The sequence below is a fragment of the Plectropomus leopardus genome, chromosome 1 (assembly GCF_008729295.1).
Source record: "Plectropomus leopardus isolate mb chromosome 1, YSFRI_Pleo_2.0, whole genome shotgun sequence".
In the NCBI taxonomy this organism is placed as follows: domain Eukaryota; kingdom Metazoa; phylum Chordata; class Actinopteri; order Perciformes; family Serranidae; genus Plectropomus; species Plectropomus leopardus.
The window spans coordinates 38070837-38088699 of record NC_056463.1 but is presented as its reverse complement, the minus strand read 5'-3'; the positions used below and the strand labels follow the sequence as shown (position 1 = coordinate 38088699).

The window sequence follows — 17863 nt, the reverse complement described above, 5'->3', positions numbered from 1 at the left end:
CAAATGCACATGCCGCAATGAATGGTTAGACTTCCGCATGAGGGTCCGAGGTTTGTTGGATCCATCTAGTGTTTCAACCTGATGCCGTCCAGCAGCGTATCGTGGACGCAACAGGTTTCATCCGGCCACATTCTCAACTGACACCAAACGGCTGGACAACACTTGCCTTGGCAGCATGATGCATTGATCGGTGACCTCAGTTGAGAACACGACCAGACAGAACCTGTTGCATCTACATGATACGTTGTTAAACGGCGTCAGATTGAAATGCTGAATGAGTCATGTATCACAGCACTGATACCGGTTCTGTCTGGCTGCTGTGTCGTGCAGTTGCAAAAGGTGACTTTTGGTGTGGGAATCTTACAATGAAATTATTGCAAAAATGGTAGAACTTGATGAATTTGGAATGAGAAGGGGCTTGAATACTCACGGAAAAGAGAGGCTTTGATTTTTTATTTAATTTGCTAAAACTTCTATACCCCCTCTGTTCCCAATTTGTTATTTGGGGTCACTTTCTGTAGAGTCATCCCTGAAAAAGTCATTTAAATTGAATCTGTGACACAAGTGAAGAGCTCTGAAGGCACTTTACAAGGACACAAAGACCTGCTGCTGACTCACACTGTTCTGCCGATCAAAAACTGAAAAAAGAAGAGAAATGCAGTGCACCCCCGACAAAGTCAAGAAAGAAAGAGCGCTTGCCAGAAAACATGATGTAAACAATGCGAGTTCCAAAATGTTCAAAAAGTGTTTCATGAGGAAGGAAACGTATTCACCATGTTTTTTTGTGAGAAACACTGAGTGTGAATGTAACTGTTTACAAAAACTCCGCAGGGAGCTTTTAAGGTGATCATTGCCAAGTGAATTCAAGACATCTCAGGACCAGCAGACAGCAGCCTGTAAACTGTGTCAGGTGTTTTGGTTGTTAGAAAGACAAAGTGTCAGGCAGCAGACACTGAAGTTTAGTCCTCCAGGCTGCAGCAGGTACAACCTGCACTGTCAAAAACTACATTCTCTGCCACTTCACTGTGGCTGAAAACTGTTTTAAAGCTCTGAAAGACATCCAACTCAACCGGCTGACACCAAAGATGGAGAGTCCGTCTCCCTCGGAGTCTCAGCAGAGATTACAGCTCGTGCATCTTATAATTGTTCAGAGCGAGTTGCTCCTCGTACCAATTATAGCGCATTAGCAGCAGCCGCCAAAGTCATTTCATCGCTGCTCATCAGGGAGCTCCAAACAAAAAGGAGAAGAAGCCACCCTTCCTCTTGCTGCCTTCAGTCGCTCGCAGCATCAAATGAACTGAGGATTTAAGATGGTGGAGATAAAATGAGATTTAAGGATTAGACGGAGAGATGTGACTGAACTTTTGGTGACTTGTTTTTAAATGACAAGAGGAAGTGAGTCACACTGCTGCTGCTGTGCCTGCTGCTGCTGAGGATAACAGAAGCTTCTTCTGAGATGCAACTCAGGAAAGATGGTTTAAAGAAACCACTAGAGAAATGAAAAAAAATCTAACATTAGAGGATGCATGAATCATCCATATCCAGTACATTTTTATACACTTCTTCATAACTTATCTCTATTTTAGCTGCCGTCACAGAGCAGGAAAACAGTAGATATGACACAAAGTGCATCTATGCTGGAATCAAGTTTCAACAAGGTTTTGCTTTGAGTGTGAACTAAAAATTAAATAAGTATAACATCAAACATTATCACCAATAAGCTACTACCCTGTAAAACACAGCAGTCCTCTGTAATCATGTCCACTTACTTCCTCTCTTTAACCTCTTGAAACCTAAGAAAATCAGTTTGATTTTTCGCCAAAACATGGAAAAGGGGCAATGAGAATCTTAACAAGACATGGCTCAATACGAAATTAGTAAAAAGGAACAAGAAAATTTGCTAAAAGTAAGCAAAGAAAATAATGCCCTAAAGATTTAAAGTTTTTGATAATTTTCTAAAAAACCCTCCCTCCTCCCTCAAAACACATATTAAGGTCATTTTCTAATCAACTTTTACTTATTTGTCAACATCTGTGGGACATGTCTGGCCTTTTCTACTCACGTTTAAAAAAAAAAAATGTATTTTTCATAGAGTGAGGGGACTCAAACCCCCCCCCCCCCAAAAAAAAGGAACAATGTCTGACTGATAATTAGCCATGTCTCTTAGACTCCACACATCCAGTTTTGGAGACTTTCTCTTATATACTATTTGCTGAGATAACCCTCTAACCTGTTCTTTCTCTCAAATGAAACTCAAAGTTGAACTGCCAAAAATTGCAGTGAAGGATGGCCCCGAAAAAGATTCAATCCCCAAAGACCCCAATATTAAAAAGACAAACTTTACAGCAGAAATAAACATATTTAGCTCATTTCAAGACACATTCCTTTTCCAAATAGTGCTCGAAAAGAAATTGGGAAAAAGGCTTTCGCGTATTCTGCACCCTCAGCCTGGAACTGGTTGCAGAATGACTTGAAGCTCAAGGAGCGGGTGTCGTTAAATGTTTATAAATCTAAAATGAGCTTCCAATGGATTAGAAGCAGATCCTGTAGGACCTCAGTGTTTTTAGCCTGTCTGGTTATATAACTGACTCCCAGAAAGCTCTCTTTTGCCTCATAGATAGTTCTCTTTTAATAATTTTAGTGCATGTGAGTTGTAGTTTTTCTTCCTTTGTGTCGCTGTCTGCAGCTTTGTGTTCTCACTGCTGACTGTCTCAGTCAGGTCTCCCTTGGAAAAGACATTCTTTATCTCAATGGGACCAACCTGGTTAAATAAAGGTTAAATAAGATAAAATAAATAAAATACTAACTATAGAGAGTGATTTTTTTGTGTGTAACTTTGCATTTATCAGTCATCACAATCAGGTGAGAATTGCTTCACCTTTTCAATATGGACAACATAACTGTTTTGTGATGCAAAATAACTGCAATTAATCACGATTAACTATAAAAAGTCTGCAATTAATAGTGATAAAAAAAATATATAAATCTCATTTGACAGCCTTAATTATAATTCCTCTAATCACACTGCAACTGGAGTTCATGAGCTCTTTGGAAGATACAAGGTTTTCCTTTGACAGCAGTACAGGGCATATGCCCTAACACATACCCCTATAACACACGTACACTCACACAATCACAATCATACACACACACTCACACACACACACACACACACACACATGCGTGCGTGCACAGGGCTCCTGGTAGTTGTTTCCTGTCTAACCGCAGTAACGTTCTCTGGCACCTCAGACAGCGAAACATGAAAGAGCAGCATCTTATCATCAGCAGCCAAACACAACTGAAACGCTGCTGCTGCAACTGAAGCAGCTCCACACACTGTGCTCTTCAGGTATGTCAGTAGGGAAAGTACCACCACGTAACCAAGCAGTCGTCACTCGCTGCTCTGTGAAGGTGTCTGTGGTCACTAATAGTCCCCACTCTGCTTTTATCTGTTGATCTAAACTCATTCCACTTTTCTCACCTGTCCTGCTTACACAGTCTATATTCACATATGTGTTAAACACTGTTTGGATATAACACTGCTGCTTCCAAGTTATAAACTTTATTACCCTCTGAAAAAATATCCAACTGTAGGTTATTTTGCAAAGGTAACTAAAACAGGAATAAATGGTGCATTTGTTGGGGACTGTTTTCAGCGGTGCATGAATCCATGTTTGGTGCTCAAGTGAGTATTTGGGGAAGCAGGACAGTGTGTGTGAGATTGGGTACAAAAAAAACAACAACAAAAAACTACAGTGTGTGTACACAGTAAGAAAGGAATATGACACCCAGCGCATAAGTGGCTCACTAATGTCTTTTTCATAGTTTCTGTACAACAGTGGAGCTCTGTGGTACAGAAAATAAATATAAAAATGCAAAATATCACCAGATTTATACTATACATGAATATGAAAACAACTTACTGGCCCTTTGGCAACACATGCGCACACACCCACACCCACACCCACACCCACACACACACACACACACATCACACCACCCCCTCCCGTGCTTATTAAATATATTAAATAGTTAGTTTAAGCGTCTTGGTGCTCCAGTTGGACTCCATACTGAGTGAGAAACATGCTGCTCAGCCTTCTGTGCCCCTTGCCCTAACCAACCAACCACACACACACACACACACACACACACACACACACACACACACACACCACACACACACACACACATGCACGCACACACACCATTGCCTTCCCGCCCTCGGGGCCCCCATATGGACCCGATGGATGAGCCTTTTCAAAGCTGCTTGTTCACACATGAGCAGAGAGTTCTACACTTGGCAAACACAGTGTATAGTGCAGCAGTAGGTTGCTGTACATATATACAAACATAAGTGCAGCATTTAAGGCTCATATGAGTGGTTGAGAAGTATGTCTGGTAAAAGTAAGATTGCCAGTTTTAATCCAGTCTTAAATTATACTGTTAATCATAACAGATTAGTACTAACTTTAAATACATGTCAGCCGAGAAAAGAAATGTTCATTTTCATAGCAACACAGAGGTTCCATAGTGTAGTTGTTATCACATCTGCATTACACACAGAAGGTCCTGGGTTCAATCCCCAGTGGAACCAATACTTAATTACCACACCACTGAGGTCAGATGGCGAGTCAATACATCCAAGAATGTGCAATAAGCAGAGGAAAACCATGTTCATTACTTCACCCAAACCCAACCTTACTTTAGAGAGCAAATAGAGAAACTCACATAACATTCAACATGTTGCTGCTTTATGTGTGGAGGGTCGTGGGTTTGATGCCCGCTGTAACGAAAGTTCAGTCATATTGTCACTTGCCCGAAAACAAATTGTCAAGACACAAATCCTTCTGTGATAATAAGAGGAAAGCTCTGACCAGTCTCAACTTATCCAGAACTGAAATGTTTTAATCAATCTAATTCATGCTTTTAGTATGTTAAAATCAACAACAGTATGATGTCACTGACCACAGTGAAACACTCAAATATTTGTGTGTATATGTTAGTGGAGGCAGCATTCAACTGCCAAACTATGTTCACAATCACATTTATGTATCAAGATTAGAGATATTGAACACACAGAGGTTCTGTGGTGTGGTAGTCATCACATCTGCTTAACATGCAGAAAGTCCTGGGTTCAATCCCCAGTAGAACCAGGACTATGATATTACCATGTGACTCAGGTCAGATGGTGAGTCAACACATACATTACTTGTGTAGAGTGTAAAGGAAACCACAGCTCTGTCATATTGTCACATGGACTAAATAAATTTAGATATCAATATAAAACTGTTGCTATGATAATCCAAGGAAATCAAAGCACCAGTCTATCTGTAACCAAAATGTTTTAATCAATCTAATTTATGCTTCTGATTGAACATCAACTACGACTAACCATAGTGACTTAACGACACTGAAACACTCAAATATCTGTGTGCTTTGTTGAGGCAACACACAGCCAAACTACATTCAGAACCACATTTATGCATAACTAGGATCAAAACTGCATATTACCTCATGACTGAGGTCAAATGTTCAGTCAGTGCATACAAGACTGTGAATTTAGCAAAGAAAAAACATGTTCATTATCTGACTCAAAAATTACTGTATTAAAATACTGAGATATGTGTGTGTTTCAGCACTTGTAAACCACCAAACTATATTCAGAACTTCTTTTACATATGAATAACAGTAGAATCCATAGAGGTTCCATAGTGTAGTGGTCATCACGTCTGCTTTACACGCAGAAGGTCCTGGGTTCAAGCCCCAGTGGAACCACCTGTCTGTTATATTACCACATGACTGAGGTCAGATGAGCAGGTGAGTCAATACTGCACAGTCTTTAATGATAATGTGCAATGAGCAAAGGAAAATCATGTTCATATCCTGACTACTCTATATCCTCCCTCTGCAGCTCCGCTTGGACCCGGGGATGAAAGTCCCAGTGTGACCTGCGGAGACTGCGCTGCCTGCAGCTGTCATCATAACCAAATCCCATTCGATGGTCAAGCCAAAAAGTTTGGATGCATTGTGTGTATGAGCATAGAACTACAACAGATAGAATGTGCACTGTAGCACGATACAACAATCTCATACAGATCATAGACACATTCTAATTCTTCACAATCTAAAATCGTCATATCACACACTCAAATATGTGTTTCAGCGCTTGTAAGCTGCCAAACTATGTTCAGAACTACACTGATTTATGAATAAGATCAGATCTATCATTACATGCGTGAAAATATTATGACACACGGATACTGTAAAATTTGATGTCAGCAATCAAAAGTTTCCATGATAATCAAAGAAAAACTCAAACCAAGTATCAACCAAGCTGTAATGCTTTAAACAATCTAAATTGTGCTTTTGGTAGATTATGTTAACCACAATATTATGTCACTAACCAAAGTGACTTATTGCAATGAAAAACTCAAATATGTGTTTGCATTTCAGTGGAGGCAGCATTTATAACTGACAAAACATTTTGAGAACCACATTTTAAAACTTTTCAAACAACACAGGTTCCATAGTGTAGTTATCATCATGTCTGCTTAACACGCAGAAGGTCCTGGGTTCAATCCCCAGTGGAATCACTACCCACAAATGACTGAGGTTAGACGTCCAGTCAATCCATTCAGGACTGTGCATTTAGCAAAGAAAAAACATGTTCATTATCTGACCCAAAAATTTGGCTTACATTACAAAGCTAAGGAAGACACTTAAATACAAAGTGGACATCACAAGATCTTTGGTTCGATCTCAATGAAACCAGAACTCTGTCTACACACATTAAAAAATGTTACTTTTCACAATTACCTACTACACTGAAATACTGAGATATGTGTGTGTTTCCACACTTGTAAACCACCAAACTATATTGAGAACTACTTTTATGTATGAATAACATTAGAACTGACACAGAGGTTCCATAGTGTAGTCGGGATCACATTTGCTTTACACACAGAAAGTCCTGGGTTCAATCCCCAGTGGAACCACCTGTCTGTCATATTACCACATGACTGAGGTCAGATGTCTAGACAAAAACACATTCATAACCTGACCCAATAGCCTTACTTCACAAAGCTACAGGAGACACCCACTAAGAGGTCATCATGTCTGTTGTGCACACAAAAGGTGCTGGGTTCAATCACCAATAGAGCCATAACTCTGTTATATCACCACATGACTTTGGTCAGAAGACCACATAACATTCAAGATTGTCCAATGAGCAAAGGAAAACCATACTGTAGCTTCAGCCAAACATAACCTACTTCAAAGAGCTAACATGCATGGTGTTCATCACATCTGCTTTATACACAGAAGGTTGTGGGTTCAATCCCCTGTGGAACCAGTACTTTATTACCACACCACTTTCATATTGTCACATGGCATAAATAGAAAACCCAGCACCCAGGCTGGAACTTAGTTCCTCCAGTTTGTCCCTCAGACAGCATGTCTCTCCATGCTAGGTTGGAATTTACAGAGTACTTCTGTTGCCTAGGAGAAGGCCCTCAATGCGAAAGCCAGGTAGCAAAAGTCTGATGTGCTAAGTCAGCACCCCAGATTTCATGATCAACTGTGACATGATTGGCTTTAACAACATGGTGTAAGCTATATACCTACACACACACTGCTGCACGGCAGGAAGTCAAGAGTGTTGTGGCTGATACCAAAACAAAGCTGCTGTATATTCGTCCTGATAAGTGACATGCTGGAGATACAGGGTTTTCATACAGTAGTGACAAGATCAGTGTGTGTGTGTGCGTGTGTGTGTGTGTGTGTGTGTGTGTGTGTGTGTGTGTGTGCGTGCGTGCGTGCGTGTGTGTGTGTGTGTGTGTAGAAGCCTCGGGGGTAAACATAGCTCTGTGACAGTGCAGTGTGTGTTTGTGTGTGTGTATCTCTGCACTAACTGCTGTTCTATTCTACAGAAAGACAAGATGCTGAAGAACTGAATATACTTAACATATAGTGTGAATATATCTGTGTGAGTCTTTTTTTGTCTTTTTTCACACCATATGTGCATCATGGTATTTGTTAAATCACTTGTGGCAAGGCAATTTTATGTGTATAAAGACAATTATATAGCTTAAATGTGGATCAGTTGCTTTGTTCCAGAGAACAGACACAGAGTGGCTAAAAGCACCTTAACCACATCTGGATTTCATTCTGAGAGCAGGTAGGAGTCATATATTTGCCGGCTCATCACAAGCTTGTGTAAAGTGAACAACTCAGAATAATTTCACTTGCTGTAAGAAGAAACATGATAATTTAAAGTCATGGATAAAAATCTGAGTTGTAGTTTTTCAGCTGGTTATTTTGCTGCCAATTCAAAGTGTGCATGGTTTTGAACAGTGTGGAGCAGGTCTGATTTATCTTCCCCGTGTGAAATCATGTATTCAATCAGCTGAATGTGCACATCACCTGCCTGCACAAGGTCACGTCCTCATCAGACAGGCCTCGCTGTCCCTCAAGTCTTATCTTTCATGTCAACATAGTATCTGACATCACATAGCATCACATGGAGAGAGTGTCACATGCTGGTTGTTGAGCTTGTTCTGTTTCTCACTGACCTTCTGATCAAACACACTAAACAACACTTTCACCTTCAATAGGCGGGTTTCCATGACAGATTTGCGCAAAACTTAAGCAATAATAGTGGTGTCCGGTGGCTTAATGGATAAAGCAGGCATCCCATTTATGAAAGCAGTGTCCTTGCTGCAGTGACCAAGGGTTCAATTCCAGCTCACAGCCCTTTGCTGCATGTCATCCCCTCTCTCTCCCCCTTTCACACTATCACTCTGTCCTATCTAATAAAGGCAAAAATTCACAAAAAAATAATCTTTGAAAAAAAACCAAAAAAAAACCTCAAGCAATAATTTCAAAATGTTGATAAAATACAACTGTGAGATGTTTCCACTGAGTGATGTTCTGTGACTTCTCCTCTGGCAATAACAATCCAAAACATGCTGAGGGATGTTCAGAACATTAGCAGGTTAATTTCTATTGCAGCCAACGCACTAGCCCTCATTATTTCCAATCCAAGGCCACGTTGGAGTGTTTTATCTGAGCGATAATAGAAAGGTGTATGAGGGGTATGATTTCTGGTAGGTGACCAAATACCAGACCTGTCTCAATCACTGATTCAGAGGTCTTGAACTAGACAAGGTTTTTAGTCTCATGACACCAAAATCGAGCGTTCAGGACACCATACAAAATAATCTCTTTATTGTTATGTACAAGGATTTGCAATAGTGTCAATACTTCAATAATGTCAACAATATTGTGACATGTTGATGTACTTACGTTATTTTTCATATGTGAGCAACATGTTCTCACTCCCAACTTATCAAATACTGCAGCTTGGTCAGCGATAATTAAAAAAAACCAAATCAAAACAAAAAACTGAAAAACAAAACAAAACTATGATGCTTGAGGTAACCCTCTAGCATCAGTTTAGGTCATTTCCACTTACATGCAGTGTCGTCTTAAAATATTAAAATATATCAAAATAATAAAATATGTTAAGATAAAGTTCTACAGTTATATGAATAATAACACTTGATAATAGGGAACAATAAAGAATAATAAGGATTTTTATCATATTGTCATGAATATTATTACTACAAAACTACACTGGAATATTGTCGTGTTATTTTAAGGCAGTATTATCCAACCTGAGGAGATACTTATGTAATCAATGATTTATGAGTAGGGGTGGGTGATGTATCGAATATACTTGAGGTATCGCAGCTTGTTCCACATGGGATTTGTAAAATGACTATAATGCAAACATTAAGTATAAACAATCACATAGTTTTTATATGCCACCGGTGTTTTGGTTCTCATGCTTTCTCTTACGGTTCTCTACCTCTCTCACACACACACGCACAAAGCAGGGCTTTTGCAGAGTCTGTGACTACATTGCCACATTTTACTACCATATGGAGCACAACTGTGATTTGCAAATATTATTAATATCTGAAGTGGAGAGCTGTTAGTTTGTTTCCAGCTTACAGAGATTCAATCATCAGCTTTAACAGCGCCGCAGTAACAGTCTAACGTAACTTAATGAGTGGTTGTGGTGGTAGTGTGAGCAGGTGAGGTGTGTGTTTGTATTTGCAGAGCTCCGATCATGACTATTTAGTCACATTTTGCAACCACCAAGCACCAATGCGACTTGCAAATATTAGTAATATATGAAGAAAAGAGCTGTTTGTTTGTTGCCTGCTTACAGTGAATAAATCCTCACAGTTAAAGGTGCCACGATGTCTGTTTAACTGTCTGCTAACCTCCAACTTTTGACCAGAAGCTTCAAGAAAAACAGCAAAAACATCAACAGTTCCAACCTGAGATGAGCCAGGTCCTGCAAAATAAAAGCACCATGGGTCCCGCTTTGATTTCTTATTATTAATACTTTATTAAATTTCATGATAAAAGTACTGCCTTAAACTTTCTCATAACAGTGCTTTATTAAAATTTATAAAAACAGTGTTGTATTCATCTTTATTATATGGCAGTAGCTACATTATTTAACTTTATTGTAAAAGCTGCTCATTCAATATTTTTATGTTGTAGTAATTAACATTAGTTTAGAGGACCTTTGAAAACATTGAGATATACTGTAAATAGTGTATTGTGATATAGCCTTAAAATATTGTGATATTATTTTTAAAGCCATATTGCACAGGCCTAGTTGTTAGCAATTAAAATCGATTTGTAAAGATTTAATTTCACCTCGATATTAATATAAACAGTATTTTCTTCCGTTCATCAACATTGAGCTGTATGATCCACCATGATTCAAAGTTATCAGCAAACTAAACAGTACCCAGTGAAGTTGGTTCAGCATCATACATTTGGCTACCTGAAATTTCCAGGTGTTCTAGCTGCATTGGTGCTGAAAATTGTTCTCTGTGTTTCCTCATTTTACATGTGTGCGTGTATATGTGTGTGTTACATCAGAGAGTCATTATGTAACACTGACATCTGCTGGGAACAGAGTGGGTGTTGGTGATGATGAGCTGCAGCTTCACTGCTGCTGCTGCCATGTGTGTGTTTATCAGTCTGTTAACTCGCACTTGTGTGTTTGTTTACTTCAGTTAATGACGTGCAGACTCAGCCCATACAGCGCACTCACTGTAACCATATATGAGACTTAAACAGTGTTTTACAAAATGAATGAGAAAATTATCTTTTTTTTTTTTTTAATTAACCAATAAACACAACACCAGAAGGGCTGAAAATGATTCATCAATCGATTTAAGTCAGTTGAGTTCATTACATATAAATTATATGCTGGCTCCACAATATAAAAAATATACCTATATGTGTTTATGTGTTGGGATGTTAATTTATCACTTGGGACGCTTGATATTGGATGTAAAAGTGATGTTTTCACAACGCAAACATATGTTTCTTATGTGATAAATTCAGATGACTATTTCATCATATGGAATGTTGCTGCTTTTCTCAGTTTCCATCATTGTAGATGGAATTTCCTTGGCCTGTTACTATTGTTACTTTTGACTTTTAATAGACTGTCTATAATAATATATTATTACAATATTGTAACGTCCCTCAATAAGCAGGCAGTGAGACAGTGAGACTAGCAGTTAGCTAGTTTTCGTTGCAAAAATGAATAACCATCTAAACGACTTAAAAAAAACATTAATAATAACAAAATTAAAAGAATAACTGCCAGCAGCCCTAAATACCAGGCAGCAATGTACTTTTGTGATTTTTAGGGAATAATCATCAACTCAGAAAAAATCTTTAAACCAAAATGCTAAAAAAATTATTCTACAAAACCTGATGTTTGGATTAAGAAGTACCTCATGTCCAGACAAGACATCTACACTATGTCAAGAAGTCTTTTCTGGGTGTAGAATAGACGTACAGTACAGCATGTAGATGTATTTTCTATATGTCATATAATGTCTTTTCTGGACATTTGCAGGAAATTTCGTATTTCGTTTGTAGTAGGCAACTGCTATTACGAGTGTGGGAAATTTATTAAGTTTGTGGAATTATTACATTAAAAGCCACAGATTTATATTGTGTTTGTGGTTTATTACATTTGAGGGCTGTTATCACATTTGCAGGTGTTACATGCCCTTTTTTAAAAATACATCAATAATTTTTTTTAAATATTTCTAAAATATATATATATTAGGAAATGCATTAATGTAGCTTAAACAGTTTTTGATTACATCGCACCTGCTCATACTGTGTGTGCAGTTTCCGCTTTGGTTTTTCTTCCATTTTTCGTCTTTAAACTCTTTAGGCTTTAAACATCAACATCCCTCTGTGTAAAAAACAGGGGAAATGAATTTAACTGGTATTGAATGGAGCCTCTCTGGCATCCATCTTGTCAATTTTCAGGGGGGCCGTCAGGCTGAGTTTAAGAGCTCTAAACTGGTAGACGATAAAGTTAATCCTTTTATCCGCATCCTTGCCGCGGGGCGACCAAAATAAACGCTGAAATGAGAGTTGGGAGGAATCTGGTGAAAGAGGAAAGTCTAAGAGCTGTGACTGTGAGTGGAAGGAACAGGGAAATACGAGACACAAGGAGAGAAACAAGAGGGAATTAAAGAGATGCGAAGTATGTTTTTATTTCACTGAGAGGTGAAAAAGTGAATAAATGTGACTTCTGCCTAATAGATTTCATACAGTCGGCTTCTCCCAGACTTCCTCGTGTTTTGGAAATGTGTTATGTGGATAAAAGGGCAGCAGCAACACTAGTGAGGTTTGGGTTAAATTCACACTAAAGAGCCTCCAGTCTAAAAATGAACACTAGATAAAAGCTTTCACCAAAGGGAATACGTGTTTCTATGTGAGACTCAGTGTTGCACTCACAAAATAAAACATGCCGAGAAAGGATTTGATCAACTCAAACATCAGGATTATGTTCAATGACAAAGTTTTTGAAATTCTTGCTTCCTAGAAAATCCACACATAAGCAGTTCAAGTGTGATTGAGGTTAAGCTTGGTTATGGCAAAAAAATATGAGTACTTCATGGATATCATTAGGCAACCAAACAGGGTTAGGAGAGGATCTTGGTTAAAGTTAATAAAAACACAAATGCTGTGTCTGTCAGCAGGTTTTCATTAACCCTCAAACTGCACAAATTGAAATTGCGAATATGAAACACATAATGGAAACACGTCAATTTCGAAAAAAAAAACTTTTTACGCTTGCATGAGGTGTTATTTCAGACAATTCGAAAACTGCAATGGAAACACTTTTCTCGCTTTTATAGGTCACATGATGTACAGCAAAGAGCCACATGAGAGGTGTCACGACTATCAGCTCCCAGAAATCCCTCATACGCGGCTGCTCCCTCTAGTAGATCTAGAGATAACATGCAAAAATATTTTGTCCCCAATGATCCACTGATTGCTTGAGTAGCAGGTATCTCAGTTAACCGAGAATTTCGTACAGCCCTACTCATCTGGCGCTCCTTTCAGTGCTTCAGCTTTCATTGACCTCTTTCAAAGTGTGGATATACTGTACAGTAAACTCACTTAGAAACACATCATCCTGGCAGCCTAATATAAACCTGTATGCGTGAGTGAGAGAGTGAGCAGGTGTGACAGGCGTTCATTCATCCCATCTGTGCAGTCGACTCTCACCTGAGCAGCAGCGGCAGCAGAGAGGCTGAATAAATCACAGCAGCGTCTCCAGACAATCTGGAGCTAAAAACAGGACAGCAGAGACAGAGAGAGGCTGGCTCGCTCGTCCCTGCGGAGCATCGGGCAACATCTGAAATATCTCTGCTGCCCTGCAAAGGCCGCAAGATGCAACGCCCTGAGGCAAACTGCGAGAAAAAAAATGATCCAAAGTTTTCCCTGCTGCACCAACAAATGAGTCAGTCCCAGATCTGAGCTATCAGACTGTTGTATTGTTTGCTTCTTAAGGTCTGTTCCCTCATTTTTTTCAAACATTGCAATGGCATTTTTAAGTTCTCTTACAATGTACCTCATATGCGGAATAATCTGCAAAGGAACTTAAACTTGGACACTCTTCTACATTACGGCTGTTCAAATGCCTTATTTCATACTTGTTTTAATTTAGTGTAAATGTTTTTTTTTTTTGTTTTTTACATATTGTTTGTTGAGTTTCACTTTACAGCTGCCATCATACAACCATCTTCAATTAAGTTATTTTACAGTGAGCCATTTTTCCATTTTTTTTATTCTAAAAGCAATAACAAGAAAACAAACAAAGAAATAAAAAAATATGGGGTGTTTAGAATTTAAATACATGAACAGAAACAAAAATACAGAGTTGAGCAGAAATGTTTTTACTTGTGCTTCTAAACTTTTTTTAATTCTATGATTTTATCTCTACTGTTCTTTGTTTGCTTGTTGAATGTTTTAAATATCTTTGTTTATGCTCGGCATCATTGAAAATAAGGGTCTCCCTCAACTGATTTTTACAGTACAGACTGGAATGAAACCAACAATATCACACTTAAATTGCAGCGTTTATGTCTAAAATGAGTTTAACAAACATAAAAGAGAGACATTTGAAACATTTGTTTTTGTAGTTTCTGAGCTCTTTTATGAGACAGCTTTAACCTCTAGAGGGATGGAACTTAGGATGGCACGATCGCTTGTTTTGCCATCTTTGTGTCGGCCTTAAAACTATAATCCAGAGCAATTTCTTCTGATACTGTCTGTTTTATTTGCTCTTTCTAACAAGAGAAACAGCACTGGCAAGTGAACTTAGCACCGTGAACATGTGTAGTAGTTCATATGCACACTTGAGAATGTTAACACTGTTATTCCACATATTTGTGAATTTACAAGAACTCCACTTCATGACGAGAGATCTACAGCTCCCACAGTATCAGCGTGTACTCATTGCAAAGTCATTAAATACCAAACCTTAAACAAACCTTTACTTAAGACTCGGGAAATCAACTGAGGGAGACCCTCATTTGCAGTGATGCCAGACATAAACAAAGGCATTAAAAACAAACAACAAGCAAACAAATGTTTAAAAACAGAAAAACATACAAAACAATAACAATAATATCAATGTAAATAGCTAAATAAAAATACAGGATAACAAACATGTTATGGTGTAGAAGAATAACTAAAGATATTTACCTTCACTTAAAACAAGTATGAAATAAGGCATCTGAAAAGCCGTAATGGTGGAAAATGTCCAAGTTTAAGTTCCTTTGCAGATTATTCCATGCATTAGGTGCACTGTAAGAGACTGACATTTGTCCTAGTTCAGTTCTGATTTGAGAAGCAACAAGCTATTCTGGGACCGAGGACCAAGAGTATGATACACTGTCAGTCAGCCAGAGACAACCTAATACGATGGTAAAAAACCCCAACAGGTGGCGCCATCTGGCACCTACTGCAGAACTGTAATATGCTGCTGGATGGGGGCACTCTGAAACGCTGCTGGTAACAACATAAAATAAGGAGCTGTAAAGTCCCTATAGGACAGGTCAAGGGAGCCTGGCGTTTGCTCGAAATGGAGCCAAACAATGATGTCTTTTTATTTTTTATTTTTCTTAACCTAATCACATGCTTCCGTTGTCTAAACATAAGCACAAGCTTTTGTTGTCTAAACCTAACCATGTGCTTTTGTTGACATACCTGTGTCTGTCAAAGCATTACAAAATGTCAAGGAGGACACCTACAGAGTAATATGTAGACATGGAAGTCCACTGGCAAAGCGGCATTATGTGATGCCTTGAGATGAAAACATGTTGGATTATCACAGAAGAATTTGTGGATTGGCTTCACAGTTCATTTTATCCATGTAGTAATATGACAGAGTTCTGGTTCCACTGGGGATTGAACCCAGGACCTTCTGCGTGTAAAGCAGACGTGATGACCACTACACTATGGAACCTCACTACAAAGAGTAAAACATTCCAGCAAAACCACAAATAAACTGATTGAAGTGTTTCAGTTATAGTAAGGTTGAGACTTTTGGTTAGATTTCCTTCACTAATAATGGAAACATCTGTGTGTTGATTTCAAGGTTTGTTTGTTTTGTTTTTTTATGCAAGTGACAATATGACAGTGTTATGGTTCCACTGGGGATTGAACCCAGGACCTTCTGCGTGTAAAGCAGATGTGATGACCACTACACTATGGAACCTCACTACAAAGAGTAAAACATTCCAGCAAAACCACAAATAAACTGATTGAAGTGTTTCAGTTATAGTAAGGTTGAGACTTTTGGTTAGATTTCCTTCACTAATAATGGAAACATCTGTGTGTTGATTTCAAGGTTTGTTTGTTTTGTTTTTTTATGCAAGTGACAATATGACAGTGTTATGGTTCCACTGGGGATTGAACCCAGGACCTTCTGCGTGTAAAGCAGACGTGATGACCACTACACTATGGAACCTCTGTGTGCTGCAAAGTTCTAATGTAATTCAAAGATAAATGCGGTTTTGAATATAGCAGGGCATATACAAATGGGGGCCAAACCACAATGTCTATGTTTTTTTGTTTTTTTTCCTAAAACTAACCACATGCTTTTGTTGCACAAGCAAATAAAGATAAATACGTCTGATAATACCAACCAACAAGATTATTAAACTCACACTTCACAGATGCAGGCAATTCAGTCCCTCTCTCACATTTCTGAATTCCAAGTCAAAATTTGGACTTGACATTGCTGTATATTCAGACTCAGTCAAACTGCTGCTGTTACACAGAGGTTAATGTTACTGCTCATTAGTAACATACAAACGCACCTCTACTCTGTTCCCCTGTTGAATTAACAGCTCATAGTGGGAGCTGCACAGATTGATGCTCTTGCCCTAAAAATAGTATTGTTAGCAGATGACCAATGGTGTACAAGTATGAAGGGAGGGTTGGGGGTTGTTGAGTGTCAGAGGGTTGTCATTAATATCTCCCCAGACTAGGGGCCCCTTGGACCTGGAGCGGAGAAGCAGCAGGAGCTCCAACACATCTTTATCTTCCTCCGCTGTGCTGTAGCTCACCAGGCCAGGTGAGAATCCATCATGGCTATTATTACCTGAGGCTCCGCACTGCATCTATCTCTCACACACACACACACGCACGCAAACAACCAACATCTGTCAAAGCATTACAACAGTGGAGTCTAATTCTACATCCACACCCACCATCTCTGTTTCCTCTGAGTATGGTCATTGTAAAACAAAATTAAAAAAAACAAAAGTTGAGTGAAAAATGTTTTTTTATGTCTTATTTCACGAGATACATGCAAAATACACTTTTATGTAATGACATCAGGGAACAACCCTGTCAACCTATCAAAGTGGGGCCCTCTGTAGCCCTCTATGAAACTGTCCGTCAGTTCTTTCAGCAGACTTTCTCTCCACTTTATGTGATAAATCTTTTGCTCTTTTGATCAGTTATTTCAATAATTTTCCAGCTAAACTTCTGCTTTAAGACACACTGCATGTAACTCTATTTTAATTCTGCAGTACAATTCAAGGTGAACTTGCAGCAAGGCATGCTGGGAAAGAGAGATAGATCCAGGCCTTCAGTAATCAACATGCCTGTCTGTCTCTCTGTGTCTGTGGGGAAATTCACTGTGCTTGAAAGGTAGCTGGTGTGTGTTTCAAACACACATGCAATCCTTTTTTTTTTTACCGCAGGTGTCGTTTTTTTTTTCTTTTCTTACTGAACTCTGGGTGACTCATATTTTCTGTGTTAGCCTCCATCGTAATGAGTTCACCTCTTTGACGACCCAAGGGGAAGTGTGTGTAGGTGTATGAGTGTGTGTGCACGTGTCATCAGGCAGAGGGGGACGTTTTCCGATAAATTGTCATAATGTGAAGATCACTTGAGGTTAAGTGCAATGAAAGGAACGTCAGTTTTTTTTCTTTTTTTCTCA

The 17863-nt window shown here is 38.8% G+C and overlaps 1 protein-coding gene and 8 non-coding genes across 9 annotated transcripts in view; 5 read left to right on the top strand and 4 right to left on the bottom strand.

The window, feature by feature from the left end:
* Positions 1-17863, bottom strand: part of LOC121941804 (nuclear receptor ROR-alpha A-like) — a 125992-nt gene that overhangs the window by 60809 nt on the left and 47320 nt on the right. The gene's annotated exons all lie outside the window — the stretch shown is intronic.
* Positions 4522-4594, top strand: trnav-uac. Its single transcript has one exon. It is a non-coding gene; the product is annotated as a tRNA-Val (tRNA).
* trnav-aac lies at positions 5081-5153 on the top strand. The gene has a single exon. It is a non-coding gene; the product is annotated as a tRNA-Val (tRNA).
* trnav-uac lies at positions 5703-5775 on the top strand. The gene has a single exon. It is a non-coding gene; the product is annotated as a tRNA-Val (tRNA).
* trnav-aac lies at positions 6521-6593 on the top strand. Its single transcript has one exon. It is a non-coding gene; the product is annotated as a tRNA-Val (tRNA).
* trnav-uac lies at positions 6923-6995 on the top strand. The gene has a single exon. It is a non-coding gene; the product is annotated as a tRNA-Val (tRNA).
* Positions 15805-15877, bottom strand: trnav-uac. Its single transcript has one exon. It is a non-coding gene; the product is annotated as a tRNA-Val (tRNA).
* trnav-uac lies at positions 16057-16129 on the bottom strand. The gene has a single exon. It is a non-coding gene; the product is annotated as a tRNA-Val (tRNA).
* trnav-uac lies at positions 16309-16381 on the bottom strand. The gene has a single exon. It is a non-coding gene; the product is annotated as a tRNA-Val (tRNA).